Here is a 24,840-nt window from a genome sequence, read left to right as displayed (position 1 = left end):
ATAATTCTTCTGTTTTGTTTTCTTTTTATTTTATTTCTGGTAGTCTAATGATATTCACGTCAATATATTTTGAAAACTTTCCATAGCAGTTCTTGAATTTTCTTTCTTTCTTTTTTTTTAATTTGTTATTCTCTTTGCATTCAGTTGTGGAGGTCTCTAGTGATACATCTTGAAACTCACTGATTCTCTTCTTAGCCATGTCCAGTCTACTGAGGAGGCCATCGAAGGCATTCTTTGTTTCTGTTACAGTGGTTTTTGCTCTCTAGCACTTCCTTTTGGTTTTTCTTAGAATTTCTCTCCTTCCACTTATGTTACCCATTGTTTCTTACATGTTGTCCATTCTTTCCCTTAGAGCCCTTAGCCTATTAATCGTACTTCCAACATCTGTGTCATTGTCTCCTCACGCTGTATTTTTTCCTGCCTTTTTGAAAATCTTATAATTTTTTGTTGTTGTTGTTGTTGTTGAAAACCAGACATTGTGTTGGGTAATAAGACTTCAGCCATTGTATTAGGTGAATAGGGCTTTAGTGCGAAGCTTTATGTTCATCTGGCTGGATATTGGGCTTTTAAAAATGTTTCCTGTAGTGGTAGGTGTCAGCTTTCTCTTTTGAATTTGGGTTTCCCTAAAGACCTTCTTCCTTAAAGGTTTTCCCTAAGACCTCTTCAAAGAGAGTCTCTGGTTTGCTGCTCTTCTAACTGTGACTTACTGTATTTAAGCCTGTGGGTGTGTGGTGGTGAGGGATGGGAGTGTAAATATTCTGTGCCCTGATGATTTTGGTGAATCTGTGTTTCTGGGCTATGACTTTTGTTTCTAGTAGCATCGATCCCCCCTTCTCCTCATTCAGATGAGACAGGAAGGCCAGTTTTAAGGCTGGAATGAGAGAGCCCTTCCCACAGCCACTTTAAGGCTCTGGTAAAATCTTTTACTCTGGAGAATAGGCCTGTGTTATGGAGAGTCCTCTGGGCTTATTTCACAAAGATTACACTTGCCCTCCCCTTGCAAGAGCCATAAGGAAATCCTTAAAATCTTTATCATGAGAACTTTGTGAAGTCCCTGCAGATAAAACCCATGAAAAAATGGGATCCCTTCTAAGACTGTGGGCCCCCAGGAGTTTCTCACTTTTAAGCTAATCCATACCCAGCCTTCATCAATTTCTGAAAATTACCAGTTAAGTTGTTTACAGTCTAGAGCTCTCAGCAGGTTCTCTTCCAGGTAAGCAAATCTTATCTCTCAGCTGGGGTTCCAGATTTCAAGATGGCCCTGAGATCTCGGTACTTTGATGGGTCCAAGCAAAGACACTGATTGTCAGTTCGTTGTTGTTATTGTTGTTGTTGTTCTTCTTCTTCTCCTCCTTCTCTTTCTTCTTCTTCTTCTTTTGAAGGATGAGTGACAACTTCCAATCTCTTTACATAAAGGAGCTGAAACTAGAAGTCTGGGCTGGGATTTAAACCTTGGAAATTTAGATTTTTTCCCTTATGTAATTCTTAATTTTTTAAGAGAAAAATTCCATCATTAGTAAGACTTGTTTTTCCAGTTAAATTCCTTTAAGGAATGTTTCCTCATATTTTTAGTTTTTCTTTCTTTGCTCCATAGTTACATCAGAGTTACATCTATAGTTCTACCACATAAAGTGGGCACTTATATGTAACAGACTGAAATGGGCAAACAGTGGCTGATTTTAACATTGTAGTTAAGGTTCTTTTATTTGCAAACCCGAGACATTGTAGAATCTATTTTGCTTTGGTTCAAGTTGCTCTAATAAACACTTCAGACACAGACAAACAGTCAAATACTTAAGGAAAGGTGAATGGTATAAACAGAAAAAAATGAGAGCAGGTAGGACAGAGCTGGCCATTTACACGGGTCATTAAAGGAAGACGCAATTTGACTATATCACTCCCTGGAGAGCTCCTTGGTGTGGGTTTATGAACTCTGGGAGAAGGGCCAGCTTAGGTCTAATTATATTTAGTTTAACACTGCAATTTAAATGCCTAATCTTTTTCAGTTCTTTTTTTCTTCCTTCCTTTCTCCCTCTAATTTTGAAGTGAGCTCATTTTTATTCTTTGACCTGTCTACTGTGTTTGCTAAATGGTTTAATCAGCCATCTCTTCTCTATCTTTACTGAAAAAATAATTAAGAGATGAGAATTTATTCATCCATATGCTTTCAAAGCAAATGATATTATAATAAAATTTTAAAATAAAAACATGTTGCAACAAATATAAGCCCACCATTATTTCTGCTTGTATGTTGCCTGTGCATTTTAAGTGACATATCTCCTTTAAGTAAATTTTATTTATTTATTTATTTATTTATTTATTTAAAATAAAGTTTAAAGTTTATTTATTTTGAGAGATAGAGAAAGCAGACGCAGGACGGAAAGAGAGAATCCCAGGCAGGCTCTGTGTTGTCAGTGCGGAGCCCAATGTGGGGCTCGAACTCACAAATCTTGAGATCGTGACCTGAGTCAAAACCAAGAGTAGACACTTAACCTACTGAGCCACCCAGGTGCCCCTAAGTAAATTTTTTAAAAAATCAGAAAAAAAAATGAGAATAATATAATTTGGGCTCTGGATATTTTTAAGGGAAATACCCTTTTCTCTAGGATTATTTTTGGAGTCTTTCTTCTCTTTTGCTCTCTCTCTACAATGAGCACTTATTTTACCATGCTCTTTTTTTCTTTACTCAAGATGACAAATGAGAGGCTTTTTGCTTTTCAGTGTTGCCTTTTAAATGGTACATACATGCTTTCTTACGTATAATACTATGTATAGTTCAGTAGTTCTTAACCTTTTTTTTGGGGGGGGGGTGGGGTCACGGATTCCTCTGAGAAAATAAAAAAAAGCCAGGGAATCTTTTTATAGAAAAATGCACACATACATACAGTTTGCATATACAGTTAACTTCAAGAGGTTTACAGATTCCCTAAAGGTAAAATAAAGGTTTCGTCTGATCTTTATGTTAAAAACACTTGACATATCTTTACCTCTCACAAGTGGCTTTTGTTATGTGACACAGCCAGCCTGCCTTCTGGAAGAAGTATCTTGTATCAAATTTGGCCCACTCTGTAACAGAAACATATTTTCTGCTTGATTCAACAAACTATTTAATGTTCTATGACACTATTCTTTACCTATGGGCTTTATAAGAAGGACAATAGAATTTGTTGAGAATGGACCCACTGTGTGTAATAAGAATAACAGTGCATTTACTGAGATAATGACCTATATAAATAAGTTATAAAGGATACCCAAGTAATCTATTCCCCTGTTCTAAGGAACTAATTGTAACCCTTCATCAGCATGACTAAGGGAATAGCCTTGCTATAATTGGGATCCATTTTTCTCCTTTTATGTGATCTTATTTCACTGGGTTTTGCTTTATAAACTTATTATCAGATCTTAAATTTTTCTTATAAATTTACACAAAATACAGACTTTGACAACTGAGAATTGATTTTTGCAGAAAGCTTTGCTTCCTTCTAATACGCTCTGCAATATTTTGATGGTAGCAGGGTGAAGTTGTGTCTCTATATCTTTTTAACTTGAGTTCACAGACTTGCTATTTGTGCTCTTTGGATGATTATTTAGGTATAGAACAAGCCATTCAGACAAAGCATCACTGTTGGGAGCAGTGGGGAGGCATTGGCCTCTGTCTGCCGGTGTGAGGATGGTTGAGAAGAAGCCGTTCCATTTCAGTGGACAAGCACCAACCACATGAGCTATGATTGTGCTTACTAAACTTTCATGGTTTGTATTCTTTAAATCTGTGAATATGCATGCATATATACTTCTAGCATGTGTCTAAATGCATATATGCATTTGTAGTTTGTGTGTATGATTGTAGTCAAGGTTCTAGTTAGTTCCCTCAAGTTTGTGAAAATTCTGCTGTGATTTGGAAAATGATGAAGATATCCACGATTTGTAAGAGGGACAATAATATGCATGTGATTAACATGAACTAATTAAACTAAAATGTCCTAGGCTATCTTTGCCAGACCATTATTTAATGGCGTAAGGGTAATGTCATAATGTTGCTTTAATGTGGAATAGGTTTTTATCAATGAGAAGAATATTAAAGCTCTCTTTATATTCTTAAGCCCATTGTATGGTTTCTCTGTACCAAGAGATGATATAGTGATTAGATAATGCTAAGAATACAGGATTTGAATTAACAAACAAACACTGAAAAACTAAGAGTACAGTCCCAGGCCTACCACTTATTTCCTGTGAGACTTTTATTACTCTCAAGATAGAATCCTGTGAAGAGGAATAGTAACAGTACTTACCCTGTTGGATTGGTGGGAATTACCAGACACAATGCGAGTGAAGTGCTTTGCGGAGTCCTGGCATATTATATATACTTAATAAAGATAGGCTATTATCATCGATGCTCCATTGCCTCCTTAGTTGGTAGTTCTTACTGAGGACTATCAACTGGGTTGGAGCTTCTGGATGTGAGGGACAGTTAACCTTCAATGTATAAACCCATGTCTGTAAAAGGTTCATCCCAACATCTTCATTTTCTTTCTTATTTCTCCAAGAAACAGCTACTTCTGTTTTTGTTTTGTTTTGTTTTGTTTTTGTTTTGGGGGTATCTTATTCACTAAAGCTCTCTCTCCAATGTCTAGAACAGTCTTTACTATTTTAGTAACTCTTTTCTTTGTTTGCCTTGTTAATTAAAGCAGTTTCCTGCTTAGCAATGCATATTTTACCTTGAGCTTAATTCCTTCTGCTATTCTCTCTGAAATGGATCCAATTCCCAGAGATCCTTGTCAGGATAGGTTGTTGATGAACCATAAGATAACCAGATGACTTAATGATTGTATTCTTGCTATACTTGCAGAATTAGAGCTTGCATATATTTTTCTGCTCCTTTTAAAACAAACTGTTATCTGTATTACCCAATTTGTTGATATATTTGTCAAAGCCCTCCAAAGAGATAAGCCTAGATAGGATGATGTGTTGATGTTCTTAATTCTATTCCAGTTATCTGGCTGAATTTTCTAAAAGGTTTTGGTTCAAAGATGGAGCCCACATTACGCCTATGTTTGAAGCATAAATATTAATATACTCTGTGGAGTGTGCTTATACAAACTTAATGAAGTATCCAATAAAGACCAGAATATTTCTGGTCCTCATAGAATTTATTTTTAAGGCCAGAAAACTCTCCAAACTGTTCTACTAGGGCATGAGCTTGTGTGTTTATTTTTAGGGTATCTGTCTTTTGCTCTGATGTTCACCCTATACCTTTCTTGCAACATCACCACCCTGTTCAGTCTGTGTTATCAGTTTCAACTAAAATGATTTTCCTGACAATTTAATGGTTTCCAAATCTTAGTAACCAAATCTTATCTAATTTTCCTTTCCTTTGTATTATGAAATGAAAAACTTTTTTCTTTATCATATGACTGGGCTATATTTTTCTATTATTTCATTTTAGTTTATCTCTAAAGAAAATTTAAACATTGCTTTAAGAAATACAATATTTGTTACCTCTTTATACATGACACCATCCTGGGGTTTTATTCAACATTCTACTCGATATCTGCATCTTTCATGGGTTCTGCTTTCTTGCAACTTGCGTATTAATTAATTAATTCTCTTAAACTTTCAAGGAAAATACTGTCCCCCCTCCCCCAATTTCATAGATGGAGAAATTGGGGAACAGAGAAGTGCAATAGTTTCCCATGGCTTTAGATAGACTAAGTATTTAGAGCAGAGATTCACACTCAGGGCTACTGATTTGAAAGCCATTGCTTTTTCTACCAGATGGAACTAAACTCATAAAAGTGACATTTATGTTGCTGGAACTAAAGTCTACAAAGTCTCAAAGGAAATGATTGACTTTGAACATGCACTTACATTAAAATCTGCCTCTCCTATCACTGTCCCTGTGTCCTGGGAGAATGCCTTTTATATGCCCAGGCACATAACAATATGGTTTCTAAATGATAGTAATGTTAAAAATAACATTTGCCAGCAGTGTCATTCCAGGAACTAATTTACGGTGTAACGGAAATCCCTTCAGTCTGATGCTTTCTCTGCTGTGAAGAAAAAGTGCAGGCTTTAATATATCATGATGTCTCTTTTATTCATTTCTTTCAACCTTTGGTTTAGTGCTTATAAATTACCTATAACAGATTTGCAAGTGATGCCTTACTTGGTCATCAAATTGGGTAGCATGATCTAGGAGCCTACTGAAAGATTTTATGCAAGTTTTACATGCTGAAGAGTTCTGGTTGTGGATGTCTTTATGTATACATAATAAACCTTATAACCTGGCATCCTTACAATACAGATTTCACACACAGGGCTAATTCATATTTTGTGGGCCATGTTACCAAGGTTCTATTTTAAATAGCAACTAATTTTGGTTGGCATATTTTTTAACCACTAGGACTTTGGAAGACATATGATAACAAATTTACAATAACTGGTATATTAGGGATCTTCAGAGAAACAGAACCAATTATATATATGGGGGAATGAGAGAGAGAGAGAGAGAGAGAGAGAGAGAGAGAAAGAGAAACGTTAATTTTCAGGAATTGGCTTATGTGATTACAGTGGTTGGCAAATCCAAACTCTGTAGGGCAAGTATGCAGGCTGGAGACCCAGGGAGAGTCTAAAAGTAGTATGGAGCAGAATCGTTCTTACTTCCAGGGACCTCAGTCTTTTTCTCTTAAGGCCGTCAATTAATTGGATGAGACCCATCCATATTATAGAGGATAATCTGCTTTATTCGATGTGTACTGATTTATATGTTAATCATATTTCAAAATTTTCTTCATAGCAACATCTAGACATATTTGACCAGACATTTGGGCACCCTGACCTAGCAAGTAAATACATGAAATTAACCATTACAACTGGATTCCAACTTCTTGTGTGTTTTGTTTTTTTTTTTTCTGAAACACTGGTGTCTTTTAATTCCCAAGGTATTGGCCTCTGAAAATTTCAAAGGCTTGTGTGGTGTATACACAAATTAATACAATTTAATATAAAATTAGTATTTTTGATTTTGAAATTAAATCTCTTTTTACAGCAATGAAATCTATACTTCAGTTTTGGGGGGCTAGTGATCACCATAGCATAACTGAGGCTTCTTAGGTGCCTGGGTGGCTGAGTTGGTTAAGCATCTGACTTGATTTTGGCTCAGGTCATGATTTCATAGTGGTAATAAGATTAAGCCCTGTGTCAGGCTCTGAGTGTGGAGCTTGCTTAAGATTCTCTCTCCCTCTCTCTCTCTCTCTCTCTTCCCCTCCCCCACTCTCTCTCTCTCAAAAACACACACACACACACACACACACACACAAAAGGCTTCTTGAACTTTTGTTAGTATTGTTATTAATTATATCAAGTTTCAAAACTTGATTGACGTCCACAGTTTTAAGAAAGGCCAATGGTCTTTGTTTAGGATTATTTAATATTTCATAATATTTCTGAGAATTTTAACCTGAATTTTCATTTAAAATGTCCTCACTTAGAGATTATTTTAATGAAACCACCATCATTTTTTGTGTGTTTGGAATAATAGTAATTATGTTCTTGAATCTTTAATTTATATTTTATTGTCTTCTGGCTAACAGACATTCAATAAATATAGCTCCCTACTTTCCTTAAGAGTATGAATTGAAATGCTATTAACAATGTATCTTAACACACACAAGAATATTCTACTGAATAATATTTTAAACTGTTCTTATTGGTCCTATGTTTAAATTCTTCTAATTTTGGGGGTACCTGAGTGGCTCAGTCGGTTAAGCATCTGACTTCAGCTCAGGTCATGATCTCACGGCTCTGTGAGTTTGAGCCCTGCGTCGGGCTCTGTGATGACAGCTCAGAGCCTGGAGCCTGTTTCGGATTCTGTGTCTCCTTCTCTCTTTGCCCCTTTCCCACTCACGCTCTGTCTCTTTCTCTCAAAAATAAATAAATGTTGAAAAAAATTTTTAAAAATTCTTCTAATTTTTAACATGTTTTAATGAAATCACTACAGCAGATACTGGGGAAAGGAAGCCTGTGTCACCACCCCATGACCATTGACTTTATTATGTCAAAATGAGTCAAGACAGGCTAAGTATCGCTATACATAAAACAATTACAAAATCTCAGTGGCTTAATAAACCAAGAGTTTGTTTCTTGCTTATCTACATTTCCAATATGGGTCAATATGGGAGCTCTCTTCATCAGTTACTCAGTAACCTAGGCAAACTGAGACTCAGCTTACATGTAGGCACACAACCACTGTTCCAAGAGAAAAACAAAAACACTTTCAGTAATTGTATATGATGCTTCTTAAAGCTTCCACCAGAGGCGAACTGCACTCCTTTTGCTCACATTTTGGTAACCGATGCATGTTTCATGGCCATGTGTCTAACTGCAAAATAGGTGAGGAAGTATAATCCTACCATGAACGTGGAAGGAGGGGAACTGGAACATGGCCAGTTTGTGACCATAGTCAGCCACTGTTTCAAGTGTGAATTTGTGTTAGGAATGATTTCAGCTTTCCACGGCTCATAAAGACATCAGTTACTTCACATAAAAGTGAGTAGGTAGGAAGTCTCTGAGTTGGTGTGGGAGTTCAAGAATGTTATAAAAGATCAGGCATTTTTCATATTTTTGTCCTACTAATCCCAGAATCATGGATTTTTGTTCCTACCTTGGCCACCTTGTGGTTTCAGGAAGACTTCTACAACTATTAATATCACATCTTCACACATCTGGCTCCCAATCACAAAGGAGGGAACATATTTTTTTTGATCTCTGTCTCCATTTAGTCAAGAGGGTAGTCCTCCCTGGAAGAAACAAGTCTGTTTTCCTAGTAGACTTTCTCTTATTTTTTACTAATCAGAACAGTGTCACCTGGCAATCCTTAGCTGCAAGGAAAGCTGAGAGAGTGAGCATGCGAAAGAAGGCAGAGTAACTGTAACTGGTTTAGAAGATTATCATGGGTTTACCGTCTTTCTTTTTCTGGAGTGAACACCTTGCCCCTTGAACAAAATTGTAGCTCTGTTATTAAAAAAGAAGAGAAGATTGCCATGGAGAGAACACAGAAAAGCAATGAAAAAAAATCCTTCATAATTTAATAGGAAGATAATAATTTGAAGTAAATTGTAAACAAGACAGATTGTCATGTGATCTAAAATAGTTAAAAGGTGATGGATAAGAGGGTCAGCTAGGGGGCCCAGCCAATCAGTGAGGTAGCAGCATATGAGAAGGTCCTTGAGAAATTGGTAGCATTTCAATGACAGAAAGGGTATTGCAGGTAGAAAAAACCAGAGGCAAAGAGCCAGGAAAATGATGATGCTGGGAAGTGAGACTGGGATTAAATAATGTAGAGTCATGAATGTCAGACAAGAGCTTGGACTCTTTAAGGAGTCTTATAATTTTGGAGCCCTGCAATGTGGTGGTTAAGTTAGGTCAAGTTAGACTTAGGTTAAGGACCTAAGTCTAGTTGCTCTAGACCTAGCCAATCTCAGTTCAATCTGAGTCCTACCACCAGCTCGCTGTGAAATCGTGAGCATACTCCCTTACTTCTTTCAGTCTCCATTTCGTCATTTGTAATAAAAAAGAATAATAAAAGCTATGTATCTATATTAGATAGGGTTTACTAAACAGCTGAATTAAATAGATGCAAAACTGTAATGGCTTAAATAAAATAGAAGTTTATTTTTTACTCCTATAACAAGGTAGCAAGCATGCTCCGCTTTATGCAGTCACTCAAGAGCCCAAGTAAAAGCAACTTTGCCATCTTCCCAGTACTTAGTATAGTGCCTAAGTACTCATAGTGCCAAAGAAATCAAGAAATAATTAATGGTTAATGTTAGCCATAATTTTGGCTAAGAAACCAAGGGAAGGGATTTAGAAGGGATTTGAAATAAATGTAAGTCTTCTTAAACCATAAAGGAATATGTTATGTATTAATTTATTTTGAATGGAAAAATGAGACAATTAGAACTGAAATGAGGATTATTTTGGCAAATGCACATAGGGTGGTTCTGTGGGCGTGTGGTGGTTGTAGGCTGACAGTCAGCTAGAAGACAGTTACAATGACATTGGCAAGAAGTTACAGGATCAGAAGGAGGATGGGGAAGAAGAAGTGGCAGAGCTAATAGATTCCATCATTGGGACGCCCGGGTGGCTCAGTCAGTTAAGTGTGTGACTTCGGCTCAGGTCATGATCTCATAGTTCATGGGTTTGAGCCTTGCGTTGGACTCTATGCCAACAGCTTGGAGCCTGGAGCTTGCTTTGGATTTTGTGTGTGTGTCTCTCTCTCTCTCTTTGCCCCTCCCCCAACTCACACTCTGTCTCTCTCTCTCACAAAAATAAACATTAAAAAAATTAAAAACAATAGATTCCACTCTGAAGGTTTCGTGAGTCTATCTTATGTTTCTAGATGTCCCAAATTCAAATATACGTTTGGTGTCTACATTTGCCACTGACAAAACCAAAGTACAGTAAAACACTGGATTGCAGGTAACTTGTTCTGTGAGTGTTCTGCAAGACAAGTGAACATTTCTAATAAATTTTAACTTGGTAAAGGAGCAATGTCTTGCAATACAAGTAGTACGTGATGACAAACGTCATAATCACAACTGAGCCAATGGTTCTTGAAATTTGCCTTGATATACAAATGCTTTGGATTACAAGCATGTTTCCAGAAGGACTTATGTTTGCAAACCAAGGTTTCACTGTGTTTCTCTTATGATATCAAAATAATCTTTGATAATATTTGGATTTGATGGCAAAAAATAGAATGAGAAAGTACAATAGGAGATTCCCCTCAGCATTAAATGTATGACTACTTGTTTGGAAATCAAGCTAAAATGATTTTGTATTAATTTTCTCTTGTTGTTGAAGGATAACTCTCAATTTCTTTCTTATTTTCTTCCTGTATGCCTCCACATGATTAATATATTTATTATTTCCCTGATTAGATTTTCTTTTCATTTTCCTGTTTTTTTTTTACATTTTTCTTCTTTGTTAGGTTAATTAATCCCAATTTTCTTATTCTAATACCAAAAAAATGCCCAAAGCTGTATATTAAACTATAAACATCCCAGAATTATGTCAATTTGTTTAGCCTTTGCCATAAATAAAATTACAAAAATTTTTTTATCAGAATTTCTCAATGATAGTATTGTTTCTGTGGTCATCATTGCAATGATTAAAAATTCATTGTACTATTAACCTAGTTTGATCCTTGATATAAACCTCTGTGGAAATATTAATTTTGAGGACATGAAACTACCTTCTTGTTATTAACACACAACCAAAATATGCCCTGTCTTTTGCTATTGGTAGTTTGAGTCCTTTTAGCCTACACAAGTTTTTCACCACTAAAACTGTGTGTTGGTGAGTCTTCAGTCTCATGATTCTGTTTCACCCCAATGAATTGGACCTCCTCTTGGGCTGTTTCTGTGGAAGACTTACAATGCACTTGCAAGACACTGAATTAAACATCTCAAATTGAATTGAAATCTAGAATAGTTGGGGAGCATAGTGGCTAAACCATACATTCCTTTAAGTAAGACAAGCTCATATCATTGTTTAGACCAGCGCTTCTTAAACTTTAATGTGTATGTTGGGGGTGGGGGACAAAGGACCAGTAAGACTGGTCAGTAAGACTGATCAGTCATAAAACTAATATTCTGAATGATGATATAACTGGTCCATGGTCCACAGTGAGAGTAGTATGTAGTCCTACGATTTTGGCCTAAAGGCTACAAAACTGATGTATATTCTGCTGGGGAAAGCTGTGTTGTGTTGGGGATTCTGAAACTCAGTGTGTCTTAAAAGAACATTTCTGATATAATTTTTTTTATGGTATGTTATTTTAGAAGCTGTTTCTCAGAATGAGATAAGCAGGGTCTTATTTCACCAGAGATTATTATGAGCCGAGGACTTACTCACCTATATAATGAACCACAAGATATACACAGAAGAGAGTTAAAGTTTATTTGAAAGAATAAAACGTTTATTGGATCACATTTCTATTTTCCCATATAATAAAAGAAATCATATATTTGTAAGACACATGCCCAGGGCTGAGATTGAGCTGGAACAGCATCTTGGCTGTACTGGGTATTTATGGCTGATATCTATGCATACATATCGGTTAACGTCATTGCCTGATACAGAGATGCCTGTGCCATACATGATAGTGAATACAATCATTTCAATACAATCGCCAAATGTTGAATACAACATTTGAATACAATGTTTAAATACAATACCCAAATGTTTTCTAAGTGTAGTGGCACACTACAACTTTCTTACCTTTCTCCTGTGGGTAAGCGAGCTCTGCATTGTTTCACTGTTGACACTGCTGAAACAATATTATAAATATACAAACACTAAGATATTCTAATATATTGCCATTTGTAGTCCATGGGTGCCCTTGAAATAACATAGCTCTGCTGTTTCAGTGTATGAGGGCTCAGGAATCCAACATCCTGAGGTAAACCATGCGGCCATTTTGCCCCAGCCACCTGCCCAGGACATGCAGAAGGAGTAGAGAAAGAATCTATAGATATTTCCTCCTTTTTGGGCTGCAGAAACTCCACTCTTTTCCTTCCCTCTCCCTTCCACTCTCTTGTCTCTGGACACCAACCACAATCTCCTCAATGGGTTAGGCATTTCACATCATAGGAAGAGAAGTTGTTTCAGGGAAGTCTGCTTTTGCCCTAGAACGTGGACTTCTACTGCAAATGAAAACACAGATGGAGCTGGCATCCGGGGAATCTAGGGGAAGAAAACACCATTCAGTATTACAGGAAAGTATCCTGACACATCTCTTTGGTATTGCCTCTCTTTTATATACACACTCTGTGCTCCTATCAAGAAGAGCACAAGTTAATTCTGGCTGGTAAGTTCTCTTTAAATTTCCTTTCCATTGCTCAGATGCTGAGGCATCATTAATATTCAAATTGTTTAAGGATAAATTTCTAGAAGCGCCTGGGTGGGTCAGTCATTGAAGTGTCCAACTCTTTTTTTTATTTATTTTTTTTACATTTATTTATTTTTGAGAGACAGAGCACAAGTTGGGGAGGGGCAGAGAGAGAATGAGACACAGAATCTGAAGCAGGCTCCAGGTTCTGAGCTGTCAGCGCAGAGCCCGATGCGGGACTTGAACTCACAAACTGTGAGATCATGACCTGAACCGAAGTCAGACGCTTAACCAACTGAGCCACCCAGGTGCCTCTCAAGTGTCCAACCCTTGGTTTCAGCTCACATTTTTTGGGTTCGAGCCCTGTGTCGGGCTCTGTGCTGACAGCATGGAGCCTGCTTGGGATTCTCTCTCTCTCTCTCTCTCTCTCTCTCTCTCTCTCTCTACCTCTCTCCTGCTCACATGGTCTCTCTGTCTGTCTCTCTCTAATGTTTCAAAAAACTGCTTTGAAAATACACAATGAGTTTTGACTTAACGTTGATATATCGTGGGTCCTCTACCCACATGTCACCTACCATGGAGCCTGCCTGAAGGCCTTATTTTTGAATTTCACATAAACGAAATCATAAAATGAGTAATCTGCTGTGCCTGATTTCTTTTGCTCAACATAATGTTGATGAGATTTATCCATGTTTTTGCATGCAATTTGTTCATTGTCATTGTATTGTATTGCATTTTGTAAAAGTAGTATAATTTACTTACTTATTCAACTGTTGACGAGCATTTGGATTGTTTCTAGTTTTAATTTTTTTTGTTATGAACACTCTTGTGTTTGTAATTTGGTGAATATATGTATGTATGTCTGTTAAATTTTGGATTGCTACATGATAGGGTTTATTTAACATTTAGCATTAGTAGAAACCGATGTACTCAAAGTTAGTGTATCATTTTATACTTCACATGCAGTGTTTTGAAAATTCCAGTTTCCTTACACTTTTACAAACACTTGATATTGTCAGTCCTAGTTAGTATGTAGTGGTATTTCATTGTAATTTTACTTCACATTTTTCTTATGATTATTGTGGTTGTGAAAATTTCAGATGTGTACCGGTTATTTTGCAAAGTGCCTGCGTAAGCCTCTTGTCCACTTTTAAAATTGGGTTGTCTGCCTTTTTCTGAAACATTCTTAATATGAGCCCTTTGTCTTTTTTATGTATTCAAATATTTTCTCCCACTCAGTGGCTTATTTTCATATTCTCTACTGGCATTTCTTGATGTAAGTAAATTCTTAATTTTAATGCATTCCAATTTATTAATTTTCCTTTATGTTTAGTGCTTTCGTGTGTATGTATGTGTGTGTGTGTGTGTGTGTGTGTCCTGTTATTTTAAGGACCTTATACATCCCAGTTTCATTAAGATATTCTCTTGTGTTATTTTCAAGAAACTTTATAGTATTCTTCTTATATTTTGATCAAAAATCCATTGGGAATTAATTTGTGTATGATGTGATATATAAATAATAATCATATTTCCATATACATATATATATTTATATATTTATATGTAAAATCTCCAGTTGACCCTGCACCATTTGTTAAAAAGACCATCCTACCCATACTACAGTACAAGGCCACTTTTGTTATGTATCAAGTGTCTAAATAGATGTGTTTGCTTCTGAATTCTCTATCCATTCCATTGGCCTGTTTGTCTATGCTTACCACATTGAGTCACTATAGTTATATGACAAATCTTGACTGCTGGTTGTATAAATCATCCAACTTTTATTTTTAAGATTAGATCGTTATTTTTGGTTCACTCTATTTGCAGGTAAATGTTAGCTTCACATGTCAATTTTTGCCAAAATTACTTGTTGCATTTGCATGAATAATTGATCTGTGTATTAAAATGCTACAAACAACGTGAGGTCCTGGTTAGTACTTTCAGGATTCAAACTCAAAGTGTAGAACATATTTAAGGGATCCTCTTCCCTTGCAGGACGTAGTCTTCATTTTTGTGTCCCATGCTCTGTGAGACCGTGGAAAGCTGTTCCTGTCTTCCCTGGTTCTTAGCCATCACTGCTCAGTTCTTTGCTTCTTGTTATGTGCTATTTATAAATCGTCAAATGCCTCAAGGGGAAATAGCTGCACAATATTGGGCTTACTTATTGCACTTTCCATCTGCCCTGTATCTTGGCCTCTAGTCTGGATTGTTTTGAAAGCTCCATACTGCAGTGTTTGTATCCCTTTAAAACAGCTGAAACGTTATTCAGGTTCCCAGGCTTTCAGCCCCTAATCTCTGCTCCACTTTTTAGCCTCTTAGTCTTAACGCTCCTTATCAATCAGCAGATTCCATGGGGTAAGACACACCACCAAATACTGAACTCATCTCAGTGTGCTTTTCCTTCTCTCAGGGAGCCTGGACTCTCAATTCCTGGCTGCTTTAGTAGGTTTTCGATGCCCTTAAACGTTTCGTTTTTTCTTTTAAATTTAATTTTTGAACAGCTTCTCAGTGTGTTTTCATAGGAATATTCCCAGGAAGAGAAGACACTGAAAAATATAAATTTGTTTCACATATATCTTTCTTAAAAAAATAAGATAATAATAGCTGCTCACTCTACCTCAAACAATGTGATATATTTTGCATATCACGAAACATGAAAATTCAAAGTCACTATCTCCTTGAGTTAATACTCTTTTTATTTTAAAAGATTTTTTTCTCATGTTCAACCTTTTAGTGGAGCTCATTTTTTTCCCCCTGAATTTAGTGTAGGATTTTAAAAGAACATGTCTTATGTTTATTTCTAAAATGAATATATTATGATTTTTATTCTGAAAAGAAAGATACAGGGAATCTCTAGTACTCATGTTTACATTATATTTTAGTGAATAAATACACTTAGGTCAGGGGAAATAAGATTTTCTCTCTCTTTCTTCTTTTTTTAAATATGGAAAGCTTTTACTCCCTTGTCTTTTGCTTTCTGTGTAATGTAATGGATTTTTCCAATGAAGCCCACTGAATTCACACCATTTCCTAAGACCTGAGAATATGCTCTCTGCACCCGAAAAATAACAATTTCCTCACTATTTTCCAGACCTGGCATGTTTTAATGAAAATGCTTGCACAGAAGCTGGCACGTTACTTTGCTTTCTGCCTTTCATGACATTGATGCTTTTCTGCTCTATTTCCTAGGTCATCCCATGTCATTAACAGATTTCTCTTTTTGTTTCTTATTTGTGTGCTACCTTTTCTGTAAATTGTGAAGATTCATTTAATTATTTTTTGATAATCAGTAATCTACACTTATAACATTTGCAATATAAATAACCTATCAGTGACTCCATTATCAGCAGTAGCTAGCATTAAGTACCCTCTGACTATGTGACACGTATATTAGTTACTCCAGGAAACACTTCATCTTCTACCCAGATTTAGGTCATAGCACTGGATTTTGTGATTTGAACTTTTTAAAGAATGAGACTGTGTGATTCAATGGGTAATCCAGACAAATAAAGTCTAACATTTGAGAACTATGTCTGCCTAATTGTGTTCATGTTATTTAATTGTTCTGTGCTTTCTTTCCATGCTATGCCCCCTTTCCATGCTTCTTTCTGATTGATTCTATTATACTTCAGATATACCTCTATTGTGCTATTAGTATTTAGATTGTAGCAAATTGCTATAGGGTCCATTTAAAAATGTAGGTGGCCTCAAGAGTCAACACAACATCTCACTCATCTTTGTTTATCTTGCGTATACTTAATGTACATTTGCTAAATTGCATTAAATTGATTGGAAGAAGGAAATAAATAGGACATTTCCTAACCTAATCATGGGGCAGTTTGATAAAGTGCTTTTGAAAACAATCATAATACTACAAGGGATTATTTGTCCCTTTCCTCTTTATTCATTTCCAGGATTCACCTCAGATAGATGCATCAGGAGTTTAACAGATCCTTTAAATCCTGAATATTTATTAAAAGTGTAGTCAATGTGGCAGGGTATTGAAAATCTACATTTTGAGCTAATATTAACGGAGTCATTATACCCTTGTGTATAAATACTTGCAAGTGAAATGAAAGATAACATGTAAACTCCATATACATAGCCTGCATATTCCTGGTTGGTTTTATTCAAATTACTTTTTTCATGACTCTTATGGTCCATTTTCAAAGTTCCTTTGTTCTTGATTTAGGTTTTAGTGAGGAAAGATATTAGGGCTTTTTTCTCTTTTAAGTGTTTAGGTTTTTTATTTAAAAACAGGATTTTTTCAGTTGTGTGATATCAATGGTATTTCTGATTCAGTAGACCATGTCTATTCTTAATGTGACCCGGAACCAATCTGCTCTTGGTAGATGTTTGGTTACTTCTCCAGAGACATTCATCAGTACTAATGGCCCATGGTCATCCTGTTGTTTTTTTTTTTTTTTTTCCTTTTTTTGGAAAGCAGATGGACCTCATATCAGGAGATACCTTAGAAATTTATCAATTTTCTGGGCCTGAGCCTATGTTATAATCCTTATTGCTCTTCTCCTTTTATTTAATCTCTGACTCATGGTGAAATTTATAAAATGCAAATATAGATAATAACTATTGTAATAAGTAGTAAAATTTGTGGATAATTTATAAGGTAAGAGGACTTTTGAAAAATTAAATATATAATGAAGAAAAATTCATGATACCCATAAATGATATTTGATGAATACTAAGATCTCAAAGTATATAACTGGGGGTATATACTTTTTTGTTTATGTATTATACTTTGGTTACTTTTTATATCAGTGGAAAAAAATGAGATTATTGAAATCAAAAGGCAATGAGTCACAGATGGAAAAAGCATACATATAAATTAAAAAATATATATTATTGCTTTAAGTCTTAGCCCTGACACTTACAAAGTACATGGCCTCAGGAAAATCACTTGTTTGAGCTTCTCAATTCTAAACTGTTAAACACAGCTAAAGATAATATTCAAAATTTGTTCCATTGATTTGTTAAACTAAAGAATTGATACATTTTCATAAATAATGAAGTACCTCTCATATAGTTTCACTTCCCTCTTTTACCTTTTCATTTATTTGTTTTGGCATGTAAATTTATTCCTGTTAAAATGAGCCAGTTAAAATGGGAATACTAACAATGGTAGCTTCGTTAATTGGGTGTTATGTATAATGCAACACAATATATCTTTAGCTCTCATAAGAGCTCTTCAAAGTATAGTTGGATTTTCTCTGAAAAATGATAATTAATTACATGCTACTTCTTTTCTAACCACTAAACCAATTGAGAACTCAATATAGGTGTCTGAGAGGGATTAAAATGTCAGCTTTTCAGTTGGAAAGCAAAATTGGATGATGCAACTACAAATGGGCCTCTTGGTACAGTACTTTCCCCACTGAGTTTGGATCACATTCCCCATCTGCAGTTAAAGAAGTACTCAGAAAACACATCTTTCCCGAGACATGAGAGAAGCTCTGTCTCTCCTACAACTCTGAACTCAGAGAGTCTCTAGATTCTTTTTTTTTAATTTTTTAAAATGTGTATTTATTTTTGAGAGAGAGTGCCACTGGATGAGGGGCAGAGAGAGAGGGAGACACAGAATCCGAAGCAGGCTCCAGGGTCTGAGCTGTCAGCACAGAGCCTGATGCAGGGCCATGAAATCGTGACCTGAGGCCGAAGTCAGAAGCTTAATCGACTGAGCCACCCAGGTGGCCCAAGAATCTCCAGATTCTAAATTTTCACTGACTTGGGCCTCCAAACCTGCTGCTAGAAGAAAACCTTCAGATCAGATCAGGAGCATTAATACGTGGATACAAGAAGAGAATGCTTTAGCTCTGCACACAGAATATCATGGACAACAGATGGGAAGTTACTTTAATAACTTAACCCTTCCCAATTGAAGGTTGTGACCAATGGTGTCAGGCGCTTCTTATCTATCCAATCAGAGAAATCAATTTCTATCTCCTATAGGGAGATGTGTATAGCATAACAGAGACAGATAATTCCAAGGTATTGTTTCAAAACTATTCCTTCCTAGGGAGTAGAGTGCATATCAGTGCATGGAAAACCTGGGGAAAGAGGAATGTGATTCCCTCTGGTAGAAGTTATTATTTCTTCCAAATTACAGGTAAGATCATATGGCCTCAGAATAGTTAAGTCACTTACACAGGGTTTCACAGGGAGTGAATGATAGACCAAGGATTCAAATCTAAATTTTCTGATTCCCATAATCCACATTCTTTAGAGGTAACCAAAGAAAGAGATACAACAAACTGATGTGAAAAAAATGTTTTGGGACTTTACAGCTGCCTATGACCAATAACCAAGTACAGACATTTATCTAATTTTGAGGATCATTATGCAAATCAAATGAGCGAATGCATATTAAAGTGATTTATAAGCTTAAAGTTATGAACATGTTACTGATTATTATCACAGTTAATGTCTCTCTACATCAACCTCTTTTTCTATAGTATAAACTTAATGATTCTTGCCTTAGCTGCATCTTGTATTGCTGTGAGGATTAAACATACTAATGTACCTGCAAGTTCTGTGTAGGCTGTAAAACACTATACAAATGAAGGTTAGCATTATTGATCTGTACATTAATTGTTAGTCCTCGAACATGAGTTAGTTAATGCTTTAATGATGGGAATTTGAACTACAAAATCTGTTAGAAAATGCTGTTATAAAGTAAATAGAGGTTGAGACCATAATTTCAGATGAACAAATGTGGCCGGGAGACTGGTTAGACTAATTGAACATTTCATCTTATTGATTTTGTGGTTTCTTTCTACTTCCCAGCTCAGAATGCAAAGAAGCTAAAAGGTGTGGACATTGGAAAATATCCATGTAAATCCAATTCATCAACCTGATGGCTCTCTTACTATGTAGCTTGTGAATTTGGACCACAACCTAAAAGCTTGTTAAAAATACAAACTCTCAGATCTACTCCAGACCTACTGAATCAGAATCTTCAGAAGCCCTACTATATTGGAAGTAAAAAAACGACTCATTATGCCACTAAAAGTACAAATGATTATTGGATTTCTATAACACAACAGGGAAACTTTTCCTTTCATAGTATTTATGATATACTTAATATTCTTAGTACCATTATTGTCATGTTCTGTAATAATAATTATTTAAGGAAACACAAATAGTAGACATCTGGGCAGATTTTTTCTTTTATGTTTTTTATTTTCTTTCTCTTAAATAATATACTTATTCTTCAAGTCTTTCTAAATTCATACATTCATTTCTTTATTCAATAATCATTTAGAATTTTTTTAATGTTTATTTATTTTTGACAGAGAGAGACAGAGTGTGAGCAGGGGAGGGGCAGAGAGAGAGGGAGGCACAGAATCCAAAGCAGGGTCTAGGCTCTGAGCTGTCAGCACTGAGCCCGATGCAGGGCTTGAACTCACGAACCATGAGATCATGACCTGAGCCGAAGTCAGACGCTTAACCAACTGAGCCACCCAGACACCCTTCAATAATTATTTTGAACGGTGATATCAAGTAGTCTGTTATATTCTGAGTAGATAATGGAAACTGAGATAGGTATGCTCTCTTTATCTCATGCTGCCTATAGTTTGGTGGTAGAAGATGGGGACAAGTAAAGAAACATAAAATTATATGCTGAGAAAAAAGCCGTGAAGGTAACAGACAGGATGGAGGGGCAGGTGCTACTTAGATGCAGTTATCTGGGCAGGCCATCTAAGGCAGTGGCATTGTATTATCTTTGGAAGATGAGAAGAAGGCAGCCAATCAGTAACTGAGCAGTGGCAAGGCTTCTAAGGCTTTAAGGATGAAAAGAACTTGATATGTTCCAGAAACTAAAGGGAAGCTAGCATCCCTGGAATGGATTGGGTGAGATGGATAGTGATCAGAGATGAATTTGGAAAGATAGGCAGGGCCTAGATTAGGTAGTCGTGCAGACCATGGCTAAGTGTTTGCAATTGGAAGTGAATAAGAAGTCATTGATGTGTTTTAAGTAGGTAGGGGATATGTGAAGGTGGACAATTGCATTTGAAACAGGTCCAGTTTATATTTGAAAAAAAAATTACTCTGGCTGCTGCAGGGATCACAAATTGGATGGGATCATGTTAGGAGTCTGCAGGAGTAATATAGATGGGTTAGATGAAGGTTATAGGTAGATTTTAGGAATATTTGTATTGATAGTTGTGCCCTCAAATCCGTTGCTCATCCTTCCCCTTTTCTGTTCTGCATTTCAGACTGTTTCCCATTATATGTGGCTTCCACTGGCATAGGCACTCATTAGAGACTGGAAGGAAAGAGAGCATTTCTGCAGGTGTAGCATTTTACCCATGGCTCCAACTCACTCCAGACTGGCCTGCTTTTTTCCCCCATCTTCTACCAGATGCTCTTAGTTTCTAGTACCCAATAATACCATATCCCTCCTTGACTCTGCTTCTAATCTTTGGGTTGCATTACCAATTTCTGTTTAGCTTTTCAGCTATTATATTACCTGCATAACCAATACCCTGCATTATATTTCCTTTGTTATTAACATATATGTGATTTCTCCTTTACTGTTTAATCCTATAGGATGTAGAGAAACAGAAGGCTGAATACAGAGATTGGGTATAGATTTAAAAAAGAGGTCAGTAATTCAATTTTAGACATGCTGATCTTGATACATTCAAATGCAACATCTAAGAGGTCTCAAATTCATACCGATTGTGGATTATGAATCTCTAAATCATCAGATAGTGATGGTGCTTGTAGTCATGGGAATGGATAGGTTACCCAAGGAACAAAAACATAGAGATAAGAATAAAAGGGATTTATATTGAATCCCAAAGAATTTGAAGTTGGCTAGTGGAGAAAGAACTTGCAAAAGATATTAAGATAGAATTGAGGATTTCCTGGATTCAGGTTAGTAAAACATCTAGAATATACAGAATATTTCTAACATGCATCTCTCACATTATATAAATTATGCTGTCATTTGAAATACCAACACATGATTGACAACACAAAGCCAGCAAAACTATATATAGGCCCTGAAAAATAAAAGAAAGACAACAATCTTTAAAAGTGATTAATTCCATTTTGAATGTAAAATAATTTGGTACTCTTGGTTCTGATGTACAATTTGATTTTGATTTATGTGCAGGAGTATAATCTCAGGAGTGCAGTCTATAGTTCAGCAGCCTCCAGTCCAGATGATCCATGGAGCTGAAATCCAGTCTATTCTCTTCTAGCCAAACTGTGAATCCTGGATCAGATCTATCTCCGCTAGAAAAAGGAGCCTTTCTGTAAACCTCTGCCCAGGTGGGAGTTTTTTTTTCTAACACACACAAAGATATTTGTGTATTAGCAGTGGCTTTGGGATAGGGGAGGGCAAGTGTCTATACTAACATCAATTTTAGGCTAAAGCATCTATAATGTCAAGTCTTAGCCAAAGTCCAGGCCATACTTCTGAGGGAAAGAAATTTTTGAAAGTAGATTTTCTCAAGGTATGGTCTTAAGACTATCTGCATCAGAATCACCCAAAAAGACACATTCCAGGAACCACACTAAAACTCGAAGAATTCAAACATGTAGGAAGAAGATCCAGGACTTCAATCTTTTACAGGCCTCTCAGGACATTCTTATTCACATTGCAAACAGAAAACAGCTGCTCTGGGGATACCAAGATGTCCCAATGATGCAGATCCAATTTGTGGATCATCTGATTGTCCCTGGTTTTGAAAACCTGGTGATATCCTTTTTGAAGACTGAAGGAAGACACACATCACATTGGTTCTGCACCTTTTTTGAGGGTGGAGGTTGCTACAAACTTGTGAGACATCCTAAATTACTCTTTCAGGCTTCTGTTATCCTGTAAGATCTCTTCTGAAAGTTCTCATAGAGAGTTTCTATGAAAGTGCACAGTGAAAGCCGTACATAGTTGCAGGTGAATTTAATATGTGACATTTAAGCACATTTTATTTATTTATTATTTTTTAAAGTTTTATTTAATTCCAATTAGTTAACATACAGTGTAATATCAGTTTCAAGTGTACAATATAGTGATTCAACATTTCCACACAGCACACAGTGCTCATCATGGCAAACGCCCTCCTTAATCCTCACCACCTGTTCAATCCATCCCTCCACTTATCTTCCTTCTGGTAGCCTTCAGTTTGTTCTCTATAGTTAAGAGTCTGTTTCTTGGTTTGCTACTCTCTTTTCTTCCCCTGTGCTCATTTGTTGTGTTTCTTAAATTCTACATATGAGTGAAATCATATGGTATTTGTCTTTCTCTGACTGAATTATTTCACTTAGCATAACACTCTTTGGGTCCATCCATGTCATTGTGAATGGCAAGATTTTATTTTTTCTTATGGCTGAGTAACATTCCACTGTGTGTGTGTGTGTGTGTGTGTGTGTGTGTGTGTGTACCACATCTTTTTTATCCATTCATCAGTCAATGGACACTTGGTTTGTTTCCATATTTGGGCTATTATACATAATGCTGCTATGTATCATTGGGTGCATGTATCCCCCTAAATAGCATATTTGTGTTCTTTAGGTAGTGCAATTGCTAGATCATAGGGTAGTTCTATTTTTATGTTTCTAAGAAACTCCATACTATTTTTCAGAGTGGCTAGGCCAGTTTATATTCCCATCAACAATGCAAAGGGCTCCCTTTTCTTCATATCCTTACCAACACCTATTATTCCTTGTGTTGTTAATTTTAGCCATTTGGACAAATGCAAGGTGATATCTTATTGTATTTCACTGATGTCAGTGATGTCGAGCATCTTTTCATGTGTCTGTTGGCCATCTGTATGTCAATTTCAACTGACAATTGAAAAAATGTCAATGTCTTCTGCCCATTTTTTAATTGGATTATTTATTTTTTTGGGTGTTGAGTTTTATAAGTTCTTTATGTATTCTTGGGTTGCTAGGGTGGTTCCATATTTGTAAATCAATCAGCATGATGCACCACATTAATAAAAGAAAAAATAAGAACCATATGATCATCTCAGTAGATGCAGAAAAAACATTTGACAAAGTACAACATCCATTCACAATAAAAAAAAAAAAACCTCAACAAAGGTTTAGTAGGAACATTTCTCAACATAATTAAGGCCTTACAGCTAATTTTAGTCTCAATGGGGAAAACTGAGAGTTTTTCCTCTACAGTCAGTGACAAGATAGGGATGTTCACTCTCACCACTGTTACTTTAACATAGTATTGAAAGTCATAGCCACAGAAATTAGACAACAAAAAGAAATAAAAATCATCAAAATTAGCAAGGAAGAAGTAAAATTTCCACTATTTTCAGATGACATGATACTCCATGTAGAAAATCTGAAAGACTCCACCAAAAACGTGCTAGAACTGATACATGAATTCAGTAAAGTCTCAAGATATAAAATAAATGCACAGAAATCTATTGCATTTCTAAATATTAATAATGAAGCAGCAGAAAGAGAAATTAAGGAATCAATCCCATGTACAGTTGTACCAAAAACAATAAGATACCTAAGAATAAACCTAACCAAAGGGGTGAAAGACCTATACTCTGAAAAATATAAAACACTGATGAATAAACTGAAGATGACACAAACAAATGGAAAGGCATTCTATACTCATGGATTAGAAGAACCAATATTGTAAAATGTCTATACTACCCAAAGCAATCTACACATTTAATGTAATCCCTATCAAAATACCAGCAACATTTTTCACAGAACTTTCATAAACAATCCTAAAATTTGTATGGAACCACAAAAGACTCAATAGCCAAAGCAACCTTGAAAAAGCAGAGCAAAGCTGGAGGCATCACAATTCCAGACTTGAAGTTAGATTTCAAAGCTATACAGATCAAAACAGTATGGAACTGTCACAAAAATAGACACACGGATCAACAGAACAGAATAGAAAACCAAGAAATGAACCCACTATATGGTCAATTAATCTTTGGCACAGGAGG

This window comes from Panthera pardus, unplaced genomic scaffold, assembly GCF_024362965.1.
Source record: "Panthera pardus isolate Hobbes unplaced genomic scaffold, ASM2436296v1 HiC_scaffold_10, whole genome shotgun sequence".
NCBI classification, from domain to species: domain Eukaryota; kingdom Metazoa; phylum Chordata; class Mammalia; order Carnivora; family Felidae; genus Panthera; species Panthera pardus.
Note: the sequence above shows the minus strand (reverse complement) of the source record.